We start from the raw sequence: 19688 nt of genomic DNA on the forward strand, positions 1-19688 counted from the left end.
ACACAATTAGGGCATGCCTAGTCAACTGTAGATCCCTCCCAAAACATGCTGAAGATATCTGGCTGGTCCTAACTGAGTCCACTTGGGACGCAATGTTTTTAACAGAAACCTGGCTCAATGAAGATACAGTGGTAGCAATCGCCCTTTCCATCCCGCCAGGATTCAAAATGTGCTACACAAATAGAGAGGGTAACAAAAGAGGAGATGGGGTGGCTATTATTTTCAAAGGTTCATGGGAGCTAGTCTCCTCCGCCCCACTCTATATACAAGGCATTGAAGGCCTTAACTTCTGCCTCCAAATCAATCCCTCTTCATCCTTTGCGGACACACTCCTCAACAGACCACCTGATTGGGTAGCAAACATCTGTCAGGATCTCTGTAACCACATTGCTCCAAAATTGCTAGCTTATGCCAACTTCATGTCCCTTGGCGACTTTAATTTACATGTGAACGACCCCAACTGCTCTCAAGCAGTTCAACTGATTTCCTCCTTGGCAGGAACCAATCTAATGCAAATGGTATCTGCTCCTACACACATATCAGGCCACACTCTGGATCTAGTCTTCTCTGACATCTCTTCAATGGTGATGGAGACACCCTGTCCCCTGGTTTGGTCGGATCACTATCTGATTCCTTTCTCAGTTATGCTGACCAATTCCGGCCAGGCTAGAGGCAAGCGCTCCACCATAAAAAGAAATTGGAAAAATCTGACTGGAGCAGCACTAGGTCCTATTTTACAGAACAATCACCTCTCTCTATCCTCAGACCCCAATGCAGATGCTCGTGCAGTTAATCAATGGATCTCCACAGCTGTGGAGGCCATTGCCCAAGCCAGAATGGTGAAATCTCAAAGACTGTCCCTATCGGCCCCATGGTTCTCTGATTCACTCAGAGAAGAAAAGAGAAGGTGCAAAAGACTAGAACGCATGTGGAGAATAAACTATTTTGACCAAGCTAAAGCAATCTATAAAAAATATTTGAAAGATTTACATAAGTCGCTAAAAAATGCCTGGAGAAACGAATTGTCTCCTGTATCCACAAGGCAGATCACTCCAGTAAAGAAGTGTTTAAGGTAGTACAGACCTTTTTTAAGCCAAAAGCAATAGAGACTGAGGTGCAACCTTCTCCAGCTCTGTGTGAAGACATTTCTAGCTTTTTTGATAACAAAATCCTAAAGGTCTATGACTCCTTTTCAGCACCCAAGGCAACAGAGATACCGGATACACCATCGGGAGGTGCGGAGGTTCCTTTGTTGATAGATTTCCTACCTATTTTTCGCATCAGGATGCAATGGCTGAAATTAAAAAATGTAGATCAGGTACCCTAGATGACCCATGCCCCCCTAAACTCTCTTACTGATACGCTAGTACATGTCTGGAACGCATCCTTTGAATCTGGCATCTTTCCCGACGAGTGGAAGCATGCTACCCTTCTCCCTTTGAGAAAGAAACCTACTGGTGACCCAGGAGACCTCAACAATCTCAGGCCAATCTCTCTACTGCCCGCTCCAGGAAAGAATGCTAGAGAAGCATGTCCAGTGTCAACTGACCAACTTTATTGAGTGTAATGCCTCCCTGCATGATACACAATCTGGCTTCCGGGCGGGTTTCAGCACGGAGACTGCCCTGCTTGAGGTGGCAGAGTCAGTGAGATGGGCGTTAGATTCAGGGGCATCAGCACTGCTGGTGCTCCTGGATCCGTCTGCAGCATTCAACACCGTTGACCATGCCCTGCTGGTCAAGAGATTAAAAGATACGGGCTTTGGGGGGAAAGTGTTGACCTGGCTGAAATCATATCTTAGCAGCCGTACCCAAAGAGTTGCCTTATGACCTTTTGCATCAAAACCTAAACCTCTATGGTGTGGCGTCCCTCAGGGCTCTGCGCTGAGCCCTTTACTTTTCAATTTGTACTCAGCCCCACTCTTTTCTTTGATTGCCAACTCGGGTCTGAAGGCAATCTCTTACGCTGACGATACCCAGTTAGTTTTCTCTTTTCAAGAGCAGACGGCAGAGACTTTTAAGAATTTTAAAGCCTGTTTGCGAGACATAGCCCTCTGGATGAATATAAACAAACTAAAGCTCAATGCGGAAAAAACAGAGGTGCTGTTTTTTTGGAAAGGGCCCAGTGCCTGCTCCAGATCTGTGGTGGCCATCAGAAATGGGCCCTCCGCCAACTCTAGTATCAAAAATTTGGGAGTGAAATGGGAAGCTGACCTCACTTTCTCGGCCAAAATCCAACAGGTCTCATGTTTTAGCAAATTAAAATCCTTTGTAAATTTCTACATCTGTTGCCAGAAGACTGCCGCAAATCTGTAGTCCATGCCACTGTGACATCCAGGCTGGACTACGCAAACAGCTTATATCTCGGCCTGCCTAAATAATCGATTAGACGTCTGCAGATGGTGCAGAATGTGGCTGCAAGACTGATTAGACGTATTCCCTTTCGACATCATGTCTCTCCACACCTACAGGAGCTACACTGGCTCCCAGTAGCTAAAAGAATAGAATTCAAGGCCTTGACTATCGGGCTCTTAAGGGAAAATGTCCCAGCTACCTTAAACAAAGACTCTGCTGCTATAAGCAAAATCGATCTCTGCGGTCAAATTCTCAGAATTTGCTCTGTGTTGCCTGCTTTGCAAAAGCCCGGCTGGGTGGTAGGGCATTCTCAGCAAGAACAGCCAAAATGTGGAATGCCCTGCCTGGTTACCTCCGCCAAGCTAACACAGAGACCTGTTTTAGAAAAGCGTTGAAGACATGGCTTTTTAGCAATGACTAGGCATGGCCCCAATACCCAAACTTCCCTGCATGCTGTACTTGCTACTAGAGCGCCGGGACACCTCTGTTATAGAGGTAGCTGTTTGCACTATAAAAACTCCAGTATTATTATAATGTACTAAAGTATTTACAAGAGGTCTTGAATGCTTGACCTAAAAACACATTGCTTTATTTTAAAGCAAACACCTACATGGTGGTCTGCTGTCTCCAGCAGTCCACCATCCCTGAGCTTTTAGTGATTCCCAATGGGTCGCAAATGGTGACCTACCTCATGAATATTAATGAGGTAGGTCAATTGTGACCAAATGGGAATCACTTACAGAGCAGAACACACTGTTTCCCAACAGCCAATCACACAGATTTGCTAATAGGACATCGCATGTAGAGGTCTATGTACATGTGGCCCATAATCTTTAAAAATCATATCTCCTGTTCTCTACATTGGATTTTTGTTGTATAGGTGTCATTTTGGTCATAAAAATATTTCCTACTTTTTATAAATTGGTTTTGGATTTAGATTGTGGGTGTCTTATTTATATAATGTATTGTTGTTTTCAAATGCCTTACACACCTGTCTCCAAATTAATCTTTTCAACTTGTAGCCAATCTACCAAGGGTTGAGCAAGGATTCATTTATTGAGAACTTGACTGGACCTTATTTGTGATTGTGGTGTTATTACTAGCCGTAGGTACCTACCTGTACGTACTAATAAGCCAGCGTCCAACAAGACCTCACTCAGAATTTAGTGGCAGGACTTCTGTTCTTCCTTATTCATGTGAGGGGGATTTTACAACGGGGTTGCACAGCTGTTGTGTTTACTGTAACGCTGGTCATGTTCATCTGTTGTTGGGGTTGACATCCTCTGTTGGTGCTTCCTCCATCATTCATTAGTAGTAATACCTCTGTCAGGGTATATGTGGGGGTACAATATTTGTCATTTTTAGGAACATCTACCATAATCAACGAAGATGGAAATGGGATAGGATAATTGTGGTGGATGTTCACCAAATTTTCACAGATGATCTGTTGCAATACACCTGCCAGAATGAACCGATTGCTATAATTGTTGACTCCCCTCTAAACACCGAAAAAAATCCATTTACCACTTATACTATGGACCTTTTTCTCATGCCAGTGGAAACAGTTACCATGTTAACCAAAAGAACCACATACGTCTTAGAGAATAAGCTAACTATAATGGTTAACTAAATTGTGATGGTTTAGACATGTACTCTACAGAATGGGGGTATTGATTCTCACAGGAAAATGGCACTCGTCAAATTACGTAATGTAAATAAAAGAAAATTCTTGAGGTGCCACAGCTGAAGGAAAACCCCTAAACCCTCAAAGTTGGGACCCAAAGGTCCGAAATGAACAATGTCAATTCTTATGCAGACACATTCAAATAACACGAAAGTTCACCAAATCATCTTTGAAATCGATGGAAGCAAGTAATGTATTTTTGTTGAGTCTTCTTTGTCTTTATTCAAGATAACAGCACAAGGTCCAGCCAACACATGTGTCATCGTTAGGGTATTAACCCTCGACTTCCTCAGGGCTGGAAACAATACAAATGCAACTCAAATCCTATGTGCAGTGTTGTAGGCATTCAGGGATATAGTGCCAACTTATAGAGGATTCTTATAAGCTAAATGAAATCAGTAAGGAATACCTGTTGTGTAAATAATGTTCTGAAACAGCAATATATATATATCACAATCCATGGTGTCACAAATATAAGAAGGCGTATTGAAAACTATAGGTGTAAGGAAGGAGTTAACATATTCTGACAGATGCTCCGTTAAACTGCCTGTGCTGGAGATAATCGTACTTCCTGGGGGATGTTCTTTGGACTTATGTATTTTGGGTAGGATGCATTTAAAAGGAAATCTGGGATTTTTAGCACTTAACAATTAAAAACAGGAGAAATATAAAAACATTTTATTTACTCTTGTATGGATTGTGGATAAAATTAAGCCTGGGCAAAGCACTACGCTACGCTCGCGTAGTTTGCGAAGTTTGCGCTACTTCGCACTACGCGAATTGCACGTAGCACAGTTCAAACACGTGTAGAGTAGTGTTGCGTAGTGCAGCGGTCATTTTTTGCTTGTTCGCGGTCCTCATCGTCAAGTTGGCGACCGCGAGCAAGCAAAATGACATCCCGGCGAGACTTTTTCCTCGTTTGCGGTCAGCAACATCAAGTTGGCGATCGCGAGCGTGGAAAATAAACCTCCCGGCGAGATTCTCAACGCGAGGAGGTCATGTTTCTCATTGCGAGTGGTCGCGTATGCTCGCGACCGCTCGCGATGAGAAACTACCAGTCCGCGTTGAGAAAGCTGCTGCTCGAGTAAAAATCTACTCGAGCAGCAGAAAACTACAGCTCGCACTGTGCAAGATGCCGTTTTCAATGATTGCACAGTGCCGGTTGCTTGTCCGCACTGTGCAATCATTGAAAACGACATCTTGCACAGTGCGAACAGGGTACTACGCAGTTCGCATAGCTCGCGTCGTGCGAAGTGCACTTTGCGTAGCTTCAAGTAGTGCTACTTCACGAACGACGCCCAGGGTTAGATAAAATGCATCTTTGATTATAGGACTAATAGTCTATAATGATTCTAGCTTTGGTAAAATTGTGTGGGTCAGTGACTTGAGTAGAAGAAATATATTATTGTTCTATTTGGGTTACATATTCAGGAAATACTTTAAAATAAGATATGAATCATTTGGGAAATCAGTTGGGATAGTCATCAAATTGAGAGTATATCCATTGGCATGGGTGGGGCGTTTTTAAGAACACACTTTTATATTCCATATGTCAAATGCACTTGACATTTTCCCATCAGTGAATTTGATTTCTTCATATTGTTGATTGAACAAGATGGTACCACACCACTCTACATTTTGTTGGACTTCTACTATCTTATATTTTTTCCCACTTGAATAGACATTAATCCCTGAAGAAAAACTCAAGTGAGCGGTGTTTAAATCCATATTATTTGAGCAAGACTGGTCTGTGATAAAACCGGTCAATTGAGAATTTGGACAAGCAACAGAAAACCTGTCATATGAAGGAAAAAATACAACTGTATGGTCAATATATGAATATATTTGAAAATGTATAGAAACCGGCTGGTTTTATTTTACTATTAAAATGTCTATAGGTATGGGGTCTTGTGTATTTTGTCTAAAAATATTTTGATGTATTGTTTATTGAGCCTATTGTAAATTTTGTTATGTATTTATACAAGAGATACAAATTCTGATTTGTATTTTTTAATTCTACAGCACTGATTAAGTCTACATAGATGAAATGCGTTGACTGGGCAGATGAGCAACTGTAATAAACTTCGATAAAGCAGATTTAAAATTGACGTGCAAGACTCCTGTGGAATATCATTGGATGTATTCATTTTTGTGTCCTATTTGCTTTGAATTAAGCTATTTTTATTAAATAATTATATGCTGCTTTTCATTTGTGCTCAACGGTGTTTGGATTATTTGTGACTTCGATGCAGTGGGGTCACAAAAGACAATAGATATTGACTATAAGTATACACTAGTGTGACATCTAATGACCCACACCTTATATTTTGGTTGATTATATTAGCAGATATACCAAAAAATATATTCTTTATAATCCATGTTCGATTTCTACTGTCTCAGTCATAGTTTTATTTTCAGCTCCCAAAAAAGTAGAAACATAGAAAAATAAATAAAAACATAACTAATGGTTTTATTTAGGACAAAATATTATGGTTTAAAACTCAATGAAAATGCATGTTGCTTGTTTGGTACATCAGTGCATGAGAATAAGAGTTTGTGTAATGGGTGGTGCACTGCACAGTGTGACTCCTTGCCATGCCCTACACCTCACACTCTTTGGGGATCTGACCAGTGGCGCACACTTTGGCATTGCACATTAGTACATGGAGGGCAGACCCAGTTTCTGGCCAGGTATTATTGCCCCTTCCCTGAACAAGTGACTGACCATAGTACCACATGCATTTTGTTTATTCACAGCAGGAGTAAAGCACAAGGCATCGCCACCGACTGGATATCTGACACATTAGTGATGGAGTAACCTGCTTATCAAACTTTAAATCAGGCCCCCTGCTGCTGATATGTGTGCTGCCATAGTATATTGCTGTGCTGGCCCCAAACTGTCAACACTTCATTCACTTGTTGTGCAGGCTAGGAAGGGGGCTCCAACTTTCTTGAAGTAAAACAGGTAAGGACCCAAGTTAAACAAAAGGGATACAAAGCCTGAGAGATTGTGTGTTTTATTGAAGACCTGAAAGGCATTTTAAAAAATTCCAAATATTGGCACAAAGTAAATTTTATGGGTTAACCAACACTACCCCTGGATGGGCACTGCAGTGAAATGGTTGTTGGTGAACATGACTTCCCATATGTTGTACTTCTAGACCACTTCTTCAGTAAGGTTCTTCTGGCACATTTGCTTGGAAGAATATGGGGCTGCTGCTACAATGGCTTCTCTCCTTAGGGCAGCTGCATTTGGGAATTGTGGATTCTTGGCATTCCTGATGTTTACTGAGAGCAGGCATGAGCATTTGGTGAGCTGTCACTATCTGTTGTTGAATGGGAAAGTGTTTGATATGTCCACAATTGTCAGTTCTTTGCTGCTGTCATAGCACCTGGCTTTTAAGAACTCACAGGATTAGCATTTCCACTACAGGGAGCCACCAAAAGACCACTCTATCTCTGCAGTGCTCCTTTCTGAAAGGGACAGACACACCAGGTGAACAATTGGTGCTAAGGGTACCTTTTGCACTAAAAATGCACTAATGCAGCAAAGAGGTCGCCCACCAAAGCAAAGGCAGTAGGTTATTAGATCTGGCTTAGATTGAAAATGCAATCCTTAACAATTGGCTTTTTACTGCTTGTTACAATTTGTGACAGGCGTATTGATTGCTGATCAAGTTCTGATGCCAGAATCTCAGTTTTGCCCATAATTGGGCAAAGGTAGTTTGTGGACTTTCAGTCCTTTATGGTTAATAGACAAGGTAACATGGATTGTGTCAGAGTAGTCCTCATGGAAACCCAGTAGGATCCAAGTGTCATCTGCATACAACTGGTAACCCTGATCATGGGATGCAGCTACCTCTGCCGAAGGAGCCCGAGAGGTACTGGCTGTGTTTAAGAAAGTGTAGCATTATATAGTGGTGCTGCGTAGGCCTCACTAACTAATACTCTCGCAAAACCCTAAAGATGGTCCTTGGGTTCACATTAATAATTCCTTAGCTCAGTTCTGGAAGTCTGACAACGAACAGTCAGGATTTAATGAAGGAACATGTGTTAAGCATTTCAGAGTAACAACATGAACAATAAATAATTGTTCAGACTGAAAGGAAATCCAACACCAATTTATGAAAATAAAGCAGGTTCATACATAAATTCAAACACCAAAACAAATAAAATTTGATATGTATAACTGGAGTTATGGACTTTAGAAGAAAAATAAATCAGTGCATTTCACTACCATAAAACTTTAACATTGCAATCAATAGGAAATTGCACTAGTGACAATCGGTCACTAGTTGGTCAAGTTGTGTGGAATCCATGGGGAGTAAAGATGATCTAGGTCCCAGGACCGAACCACAACAGTGAACTTGATTTTACCTGGCTCAAGAAGCCCGGGAGTAGTGTTGTCCTGGTGGTCCTTGGCGCTGAAACCACAGCCACTGGGGAGCTAGTTTTACCATTTAGATGGTGCTGGGGAGGAAATGGATGCAAAAATCGACCACAGAGTCACTGCTGACATCAGACCAAAGTTACAGTGGAGTTCCCTCTTGTTACAGTGTTGAGTAAAGGTAGTGGTAGCTGGACTATCCACCAATAAGCCTTGGCAGCGGTACGGTCAGCAAGGTGATCCTTCGACATCTGATCCCAAAATGCCCTGGATCATTTACTTTTGGCCGGTCCCTCCTCAGAGGTCCATATGGCCAGCAATTCTTTGGTTCTGATATGTTGCTTTTACCTGCAGTTTCAGGAGATTAGTGTCATTTGTCTAAGAAAGTCTGGAGGTGGTTTTGGCTTTCAAAGGGGTTCTCCTGTCTGAGTCCAGGATGAGTCCCAGTCCTTCAGGTCCAGGAAGGTAGTGTATCTTGCCTTCTTTTGTGCATCTCCTGATGCCACAGACTCATGTATCTTCTTCGTCCTTCTTTGCAGTCATCACCAATGTTCCCTCTAATTTTTTTCCTCTGTGTGCTGCAGAGTAAGGTCTCTGTGCGCTGCAGCCAAGGCTATGTGCGCCAAGAACTCGACCGCACATGTAGACCAGGGCTTTAAGTGGGATGAAACAACTTGGGGGGGGGTCTCTCAAAGGGGCGTGACCGGTGCAATTAAGGGCATAGCTTTAAAGCAATTAAGCAAAAAATCTGTGTTTAGCATAGTGTGACACCTGACTGATATTTAGCTTCTTCTGTCATTGCATCCAAATATATAATACAGGTAACATTACACCTACAAGAAGCCGGGACTATTGGGTTTGTCAATGGTTGTTTGTTGCATAAAATTGTATATAATATTGAAAAGGCTTCAGCTCTTGTGGTAGAGGTTGTGGCTTAATGCTCGAGCTGCTAATTTAGGAGATGGGTTTTGAGTTTCAGTCAGATTAACATCCTGTGATTCTCAGCAAATCAATTAATCACCCCATGCATACAAAAATAAATAAATCATTTAAATCGCTCCCTTACTTTTGGATTGAGTTTGCACTATATAAAAATTGCTGCATTTCTTTTCTAAATGTGGGGTTGATGGTTTGCTTCTTGAAAGAATTTATGTTAAATGCAGCCCATGACGGACGCTGTGAGCAGGGGAGCAACTAGTCCTGAACTTTGGTGGCTAAAACTCCCAACCAGGGCTGGCTCTGCATTGGTCACACACAGTGCAACAGTCTTTTTTTGACACCCATTCCCTCCTCCTTCATGAATTCGCTCACTACCACTCACCAACAATGCACCTCATCTCTCTATAGCACCTTTCTGACAAACATTTCATTTTTTAATAACGCTGTTCCTAGTTTACTCACACTCAGGTCTGTGATCTGCATGGTACACGTTCTTTGTAGCAGGCACATTAACCCTCTGCGCTGTGTGGGTGGCAGACATGCCCATGTGAATGCACGGTGAGTGATGCAACAGTGTAAGAGTAGGTAGGGAAAGAGGAGTGACTGCAGGGTGAGTTAGGAGATCATATGAAATTGGGTGTGGATGTATGTGCAGAGTGGGACAAATGAGTGCACTGCTCGTGATGGGCTTGTTTGAGTGAGATTGCAGATTGAGCAGTGAGAGGCACAGGTGAGTGAAGTATCACATGAGTGCATGGTGAGTAGTGTGCTCTTGTGACTGCAGGGTGATATACAGGCTAAACAGCGCAAGTGTATTGTGAGTGCAGAGTGATCAATGTGAGTGCTGGGTGAGCGAGTGAATGGTGTCAGTGCATGGTGATCAGTGTGAGTGCATTGTGATCGCTGTGAGTGTATTGTGATTGCTGTGAGTGCAGGGTGAGCGGGAAAGTGAAGGGCGAGAATGAGGAGTGAGTTGTCTGAATGCAGGGTGCATTTCAGGACACAGACAGTATATGACCTGAAGGTGTGTGTATATGGTGCAAGACTGTAGGAGAAGGTGATTGAAAATGAGTGAGAGAACGTTTGTCAGTGTCCAAACATTCAATGAAGCTATAGTAATGGCACATTGTGTACTGTACAAAAGCTGAACAAAAATACCCAGGGCCCCTAGAATTCTGCAGCAGAGGAAAGCACCAAATTATGCAGCAGTGTTGGCTAAATTATGGAATAAGAATAGGCAAATTATGTGTGATAGAGCACATGCTTTCTTAGTGTTACTTCATTCTTTTATAATTTTTTTATACATGGTAATCCTGTCTGCACAAATATTTCACCTCCTTAGGACCGGTTTATAAACCAAATACAGATGTAAGCAACTGAAAGATGCCCAGCCAACCTTTGCGAGGAGCCTTCCATACACGCAAACATATGTCTCAACTTTGTTTAGTAACTTTTGATCTTTTGATTTAAGCTAAAAACTATTTTATTTGGTTTAAATCTACAGATTTCTGTTTCAGATGATGGATTATGTGGCATATCCATAATTATGCAAATATAAAGTATAATTCCAGTGGCCCTGGTAATACCTTATACTTGAGATTACTGGATGAGGCTGTAAACAGGTAGGCTTTAGCGCTGCTGGAACCCACTGTGACAATCGTTTTGTCAGCCCCCAACTGACCACCTTGTCCTTGAATTCAATTACTACCATCATTCAACAGTACCCTTCACATCTCTAAAACTTATCTCTGGCATACATTTTTTTTTTATAGGTCTACTCATTGTTCACTCACTCATTGTTCATTCACAGTCAGTTCTCTGATCATGGTGCGTCAGTCACACGTTCTTTGCAGCAGGCACATGAACCTTTGAGAGTTCCAGCAGGAGCATTAATCACTGTCATTATCTTGAAATGTTTAACTTTGCCTCATTACTGATGGCCACCCAAGGAAACTAGCAGCACCTGCTTTCAAACTCAAAAGCTATTGTAAAAACACAGTGACCCCACCCCACACACCTCACAGGGTCAGTGCCAGGTGCGACTGCACTAACGTCCTAAATCTGGCCCTGATTGAACACACACACACACACAGCAATGACAATAATCCATCCTGTGTTATCTGAAACAAAGAAAACATTAAAAAAATCATTTGTGAGCTTTTGAATAACCGCAACATTCACCAACGTCTTCCTGCTGGTCAGTGCATGGAACCAGCTCCCAGTCTGATGTGAAAACATAACAATTTGATTATTTATTTTTAGGAGCATCGACCAGAGAGAGGCATTTGTACAGCACACTTTCAAAAATGTAAGTGAAAAGCAGCCCTGATCCTACATTGTGAACAGGCGCGCAACGCCCATAGTGCTCAAAGTGCTTCTGCCCCTAGCCCCTAACCCCCCCCCTTCCCGTCGTGTGTGCCAGCCCGGGCTGGGCCAGCTTCCCGGGTACAAAGAATGTCCTTGAGCTGCCAGCCACACCGAGTACTTCACAGGTCTTTACCAGGCCATTCTCGTGTTAATGAGGCTTTGTTGTTTTTTCTCCGCTTTCTTAGAGCATCCCCACTCATCCCCACTCCGCCTTTGGCTGGAAGAATTAGGCCCCCCGCCCCTCCACCCCTCCTGAGACATTCCACACCACAGGCCGATGGCAAGAGTAACCTGAGTAGCCTGTGCCCTAATATCACTGCAAAGTTAAGAAAATACCACACCTTTCACGGCGCTCACATTTAAAGGCCGTGGCTGTGGTTAATCCACTACGTGCGCGCTTTGCAATAGTCTGTGCGCGCTGGTGAAATGCTCTGTGCGCGCGCGCACAAGCGCGCAGGTTACTGGGAACGATGGTCATCACATATTTGAGGTTCTTGTGCCAGGCATGCCCCTTAAATCTTAGATTTAGGTGATTTAGGGTTGTGGGTACAAACAGCCAATGGGGTACTATCCCCTATAAATAATCCACCCCTGAGGTGACCACATCACATTTTCTACCCAGAACCCACTTATCTGCCACTTAAAAAAATTAAACAAACATTCCTTGACTCTACAGACAAGGTAGCCCACCCTAGAGCTGAAGCTAGCCTTCTAGGGGTGTACAGCTTCTGACTATCTAATTGTACAGCCTGCCCGGTGAAAATGTGCTTGGGGGAGGGCAGCTTCCTCATTTGGGAATCACCCCGCATTCCTATTAGTGGTGGTGTATGTTTTGAAACTCACAGCCCTGATGTGCCACTTCACTAGCCATCCCACCACTGAGGGAGATGTTACCTCCTTCCTACACAGGCCTTTGTTTTAGGCTCCTTGGAGTGTTCACACTGCCTGGCAGGAGATCATATTCCTATCTTGGTAATAGCAGCTGCAGGCTGCCAGCCAGGAAACATGGAAGGTTGGGCCAAATAAATGAGCAACCACATAGGTAGCCCCCTGAGTGTTTACCAGATCAATATTCACATTGGAATCATTTCTGGGGTGATGAGGCACATTATTGGATACCAATTATGTCTATCTTTGGCTGCACCATAATGGAGCTGTCATCCTCAGGGTGCCCAAGTCATGTTATCCTACTGACTGCTGATCATTTATAGTAATCCTTCATGGCAAGTATTACTATCGGGACATATAGTCTTAAACGTATGTGTTCGCACCTATAATATACTGCATCCTGCCTCTTGGGCCTAATAGGCTTATCTACACGGTGACTGACATATATAAATGAAAGTGCTTGGACTTTGACATTCATAGTGATGGCACATTTGTACTGGAGCAGTTTGAACTGCTCCTGCAGTCTAAAATGATGGGCTTTCTGTCATCTGTTCACATGAGCCAATCAGGTGGTGCAAATAGTGCTTCAGGCCCTGGTGACCCCTTTAATATCCGTGCCCTGGGTACCCTTAGTCCCACTTTACTAGGGATGTATTAGGGGTTTAAAGTCCTTTGCTAATTGAGAGTACCAATTTGGTTACATAGAGTTTAGGGTGAGAATACTGGCACAGGGGCCTGCGCAGCAGTCACCAGTGCACTTTCAGAGTCATAACCATCAGCATTGGGACAAAAATTGTGGGTGTGACCATCCACAAGGGTTCTTTCCTTCACTATAGTATCATGTGTCCCTAGCAGGAAACGTTGCCATTTTACATGAACACTGGTCATTCCTGAAGTTGTCTCAACTTTTGACACACATTTACATTTGTGAAATTTCGGGTTAGTTTCCTAGAAACACTGTCCATGCTTATACAAGTCAGCTTTGCAAGACCACAATTATATTGCCCTGGCACTATGTACAAGGCCTACATGTATGTTGTGCAAATGTGTTTGCTATTATCATCCACAGCTATCTGTAGCACACAGACAAAGGCAGCCTGATCACAATCTAAGCCCACGGCAAGGATGCCTTTTCTATAAATAAAGATCTTTTTCCATGCATAGTCAGAAGAAATACTACTGCTGATATCGTGAGGTCTCTGCTGGTTGATGGTTTTGCCCAGCAGCTGACTTACATCTCTGTGAGGTGTGTCCAGCTCATGACCAAGACAAGGTCCTACATTATCATCCACCAGGAAATGGGGTTGGATAATACAGTAAAGGAAATCTTGGCAAAACATACACATACACCCTAGACAGATGGGTTAGGGTTTGCATACTAGGAGTATGCCGGACTGTTATAGTATTTCATGTGCTTGCATATATACGTTGTTTCAGCCCGAAGGTGAAACATTGTGTATTGTTCACTGTCTTGACACTCCTCATAACTTTCATCAGCTAGTGTCTATTGATCATTGCAGCACATATATTCTTTACTTTCACTTTGGTTCAATAAACATTGTGTATTCATGTCAGTTCTTAGAGTGTGAGTAGGGCTGATTCTGGATTTGATAAGTGTTTAGAGAAAAATGTTAATTGTATTATACGTGATTAATGAACATTCATAGTGAGTTTTGTTGTTTCTTAAACTGAAAGACTCCATGTAAAAGCTTGTAAATGTACTTTAGAAACATACTTAGCATGTGTCTTTCATTCTCACTTGATACTATTGTGAAAAGATTTGTTGTGGAACAGTATGTAAAAGTTGGAATGAGTTTGGTGTTGAATGACTACAGAAAAATCAAATTTGAACCATTACTTTCTTTGTTGTGTTAAACATCTCAAATAAAACAAACATTATACACCAGAGGGCAGTTGACTCACAGGATCAGTTAATTCTCATACATAACATTTCTAGCCAGGTTCACATGACAATATGTGTCTCCTGGCAGACTCTAAGCGTCCTTAAAGAAATAACAGAGTGCCCTTGTGACTGCCTGCAGATTGATGACTACTGAGGCCAAACAGAAGCTGAGTTTGTGCCTGGAGGTCAGATCAATATAACATGATATTTAATGAAAACGATGCTCTGGAGCCTCGTGGTGCGAAAAGCAAACCTTTAGAGCAACCTCTGTCTACCATCAGCCAACCTTCACAAGGAAGGGTGACACCGGATGACTCTCAAAAGAATATCTCAAAATTGCTCCACTTTAGAAAATAATTGTAGACACATCTCTTTAAAGAATACTGCACTGCAAAGCATCAACAGTGCATATATGCTCCCGGAATACAGCTTCCTTCCCTATCACTCATGTACTGTATGCTTGCATTGGACCCTATAGAGCACTTTGCTCTCTTTTGCTTAGGCTTGCTCTGTACTAATACATAATTCACACATAAATATTCGTCTCAGGTAGCACCAAGTACCTTGCTGTTGGACTGAGTGGGCTGCTGTCAGACCCAGGTGGAAGCATAGATAGACAGAGTAGGCAGTCGCCTTTAAAGCGACACACTCAATAGTAAAAATACTGCTTAAAGTTTTTAGTTTGTGCATAGAAGTGAGGAGAAATTAATATAACAGTGGGACCTCAGACAATGATTATGGTGATCACATCTAGCAAACAAATACATGACATCATAAAATAAGCTGGAATATGTTTTGATTATATTAGAATGAGTAATAGTGTTGCTTAGAGGCATTCTAAATTGAAGAAGTAAAAGTTTCTGAGATTGATGGGCCGCGAGCAGACAATCGACCACAGTAGTAGAGAGGGCTAGGAAAGACAACGGATTGGGCTTAGAAGAGAGTTTAAATCTGAACCACATGGGGTTCAAGGCAGTGCAGACATTCCACATGAGAATATTTATGAGGTCGGTATTGTGGCGGAAAAGGTCCTGTTTTTTTTATTTATTGGTTGTGTATAGGAGGCTGGCCTTGACTGAATAAATTAGGATTGGGACTGTGAAGTCTGATCAGTATGAATAGAAAATGTTATCTTTTTTGCGTGGTCAGACCAACATTTTGCTGATTTTTTTATTGCTGTTTTTTAGACTTTGCACACTATGCCACTGTTGTTCAATACCTAGTGTATGTGATCTAACCTATAACGAATGTAGAAATTGAATGATCCTTGCTTTCCATGTTTACATTTTCTATAAGGCTATGAATCCAATCAATCAAATATATCCATGGTATGAAAAGTCAGCTGTCAGCTGTAGACTGGAACATATATTGTGCCATCTACTGGTGTTACAACAGAAACAAGCCTTTTTGATAGGTAAAAAACATACTTTAAAATATCAATTAGTCAGCCATATAAAAGCCTTGTAGTTCACAAGGTAAGGCTCCTGGTAATTAAATGTGGTACATGTTGAAAATGAATGTTACTATGTCCCTGCACTGACAGGGCCATTAAAGCTACTATCACAATAGCAGGACTATTTATCCTATATAGAAAACCAGAGTACAGCTTAAAAAATGTAATGCTATCACACCATGTCGGATTTTCAATAAATATGAAGGACAAGTAACTTTTTAAAAGTCACCTTTTTCCTGGCTAAAGTTCCAGTAGACTAATTTGCATTTGCTCTCTAGCTATTCCCTGCCTGAACTTGGCATAAATAAGGTGTTTGCTAGTGTGAAGGACGGTTGCAATTTTTCCCAGGAGCACAAAATAGGTTGAGCTGAATAGGGAGAAATGCCTCTTCTGAACTCTACTCCTCAGAATATTCAGAGTGGGAATTTTGGGCATCTGGTGGCTCTAAGCTGTTAAATACTGTCTGAAAAGTCATTTGAGCCCCATAAAAACTTGTATCATAATTGAAAGGAAATTAATAGGATGCCAAGAAAATTATTTTGTGTCTGGTTGCTGTAGAAGCCTTTTTTTCCCTACCGAACTTCTGTCTCTCGGTTTATTGTGGATACAGGGTATGCTATAAATTGACTTTCAGTGTTAGATATTGGAGGATACTGATGATTTCCCTGTGGCACTCCCACAGACACACCTACAACCCTCAGACCTACAGATGATGAAGATGTGGTGGGGACATTTTTCCATTGGTGCTCCCAATTTTATGGCGTTCATAATAGAGATGAGTGGCTTGAGTTATGAGAGGGTCCCAACAGGTGTGCAGGTGTTCAGGGTTTATGTTCATGGCTGTCGAGAGCGGGAGTTGGGGTTTGAAGTTTGAGATCTTGTCATGGAAGAATTTTGCCAGGGTGTCACCCAGTTCTTGGCAGGGTTTAAAGTTGTTCCTAATAGCTGTGATGTTGTGGAGCTCCTTCACCATGGTGAAGAGCTCCTTGCCGTGGTTTGTGCTGGCTTCCTTGTGGTCTCCTAGAGAGTTTTTCTCACAAGGTGGTAGTACCTATTGAGTACTGTTTTGAAGGGGGTATGGTCTTCTCTCTTTTGCCTAGTACGCCACTTCCTTTCTAGCTGCCAGCAGTTGAGTTTGGAGGATTTCAGCTCTGCAGTGAACCAGCTGACTCTTCTGGCCGGTATTTTCGGGTTGGCTGGCTTGGAGGGTACGATTGTTTTGGTGCATGCTATGATCTACTAGGGACTTTTACAGCCTGTTCTGGGTTGAGGAATGTATTTGGGAGAAGAGACTTGAGACCGTTGTTCCATTGGTTTCTGATATTTTTTCCAGCTTCTGCGTGTGAAGCTGGAGTTGTGCAGTGGTGGTCTCAGTCAGCATGGTGAACACAGTGGTTGTGTTGGTTGCTTTGGTAGGTGAAGTGGAAGTGCTGGCAGGAGAACAGTCCTCTGGTGGTATGTGGAGATGTGTGGCAGCTGTTGTTGTTGCAACCAAGGTCCAGGGCTCAGTGGTCTGTGGTTATGTAGCTGCGCAGACAGGAAGAACCAGGGATCTTGGCTCTGGGTGCGGTCTACATGAGTACGGATGCAGAGGGGGTTACCTTTAACGTACCTTCAGAATGCGGGTGAAGTGTTCTCTGCATGCATCCACCGCACCTTTGCACTGTATCATTCATTAAATAGGTCCTGGGAGGCAGTGAGTTGGGCTGGGCAGGAGGGGGGGAAACAGGAGGCAATGTTGCGGGGATTCTGCTCATGCACAGAACTATGCACAGGAAACCAGAACCTCAGTGAATTGTGGTGTACCAAAAAACTAACCTCAGCACCCAGAACCCCAATCGACTAGCATCAGTGACTCATTCGTTCTCCGTACTACAGCGAAACTACCAATGATTAGGCAACCCAGAACAACCGACTTAGGTTACTCTCAGGAATGGTGGGAATCAAGAACACCTTTTTGTTGTTATTCTCATATCAGTCCACAACCTGAGTAATCAGAGACACGGAAAGGTTTAAAATGTTTATTTTTAACTACGTGCTCTAAGATGCAGTATGTTGGCTAACATAAGCAAACACATGATTAGAAATAAATCCATCAGCATTGTTACAATTCCATAAAACACAAAGGGAGAAATCATGTTATACACCTGGAAACAGGTCCTATAATACCTTGTGTACCACCCTCCCCAGACTATAAGCTAGTTTTATCATAATAATAAAAGGTCTCTAGGCTTGAATGGGGAACCTCATACCTCCAAGATCAGCTTAGGGGAATCACATCACAGGATCAGCACTTCTCTCTGTGTCTGGAAAGTATTTCTCCAAGAGTGCAAGCATCATGCATGCAATGCAATATGAAAGGCACCCGAGTTTCAGATATTTGCAGCTGTGTGATTGTTGTGTCTAGAGCGTGGGCCGATCAACCTGAATTCAACAGCATACATTGTTATTTGACCTAGACGGTTTATACACACAGTGTTCAGACTTAGGCTGCGGTGTAAGTCTAGGGATGTGAAAAACAGATTGTTCCCATGTGAAGAAAAAGCAAGCAAGCAGTTTTACTTATAAGAACAGCTACCTGTAGTGCCATATGCAAAAGCAGCAAAGTAGCAAGATGGCGTTAACATCTAAAACGCTTATGCTAACATAGCAATGTGTGCAGGCAAAACCCTGTCTTCACTACAGCAAGTGGGAGCAGCACATTAGGAAAAAACAATGATAAACAGTGAAAAATTAGAGAATAGCAGGAGAGAGCACTGAGAACAACGGGGAGGAAGCAGATCTGTGCAGCAGTAAGGGAGAGTTTGGCTTGTATTCTCTGTGCCACAGCTACCAGGGGCCCTATTATACAAGTGCCCTGTAGGTAAAACGGGTATTTGTGCCCACTTTACACACCCCTGGAGCACTTTGGTCTTACAGAAGGGGCCACAGACACTTGTGCAGCCCATTCTGTAATACAGATTGGGCTTGCACAATAATAGCACCAGCACTATCATCCGAGGGTGTTCCTTCCTTTGCATTGGGCCGTGGCTTCATGCATAAGAGGGAATCTCTTAGCCTCTGTTAAGGGTCACACTGACAGTGGACCACCTAAAAAGTGCACCCTGTCAGTGTACCCCCAGAGGGCAGCACTCTGTTGGGGAGAACTGGGTACAAAGGAAACCCTAGACATCCACTTACAGGCAGGTGCACTCACTCACTGTACCCACCAGCAAGAGGATCTCTTAACCCTTGTAAAAGTGCAGGCGGGTTGCCCCCTACAAAGTGAAAAAAATGGAGCAGCTGCTTCAAAGCCTCTCAGTGTTTCACTTGAATAAGCTGCCATGGGGCATTCAAACTAATATGGCACATTCTCCTTTTCTGTGCAGGAGCACCTATTGAAAGGTAGGCCTGGCACAAACATGGAAAATGCACCGCATTGTGCAATACTGCCTAGGGGGTTGAGCTCAAATTTAAATTATTGAAACCTTTCACTGGACCTAAAAATACAGTTGTAATATTTATGGTGGTTGTCGCAATTTCATCAAAACATAATAAACATGTTTTCACAGTACATTCCTGGGCATTGTTTGAGGGAGGTGTTTGAGGTGTTACAATCCCATAATAACTGCATTTTGCAGTAAATAGTTGGGTACAAGTGCTTTTAGTCCAATAAACTGGCCATCAGTTATGCCCCATATGCGTGCTTGTGGACTCCAAATGCAATAGTGTAA

The sequence above is a fragment of the Triturus cristatus genome, chromosome 2_1 (assembly GCF_964204655.1).
Source record: "Triturus cristatus chromosome 2_1, aTriCri1.1, whole genome shotgun sequence".
NCBI lineage: Eukaryota > Metazoa > Chordata > Amphibia > Caudata > Salamandridae > Triturus > Triturus cristatus.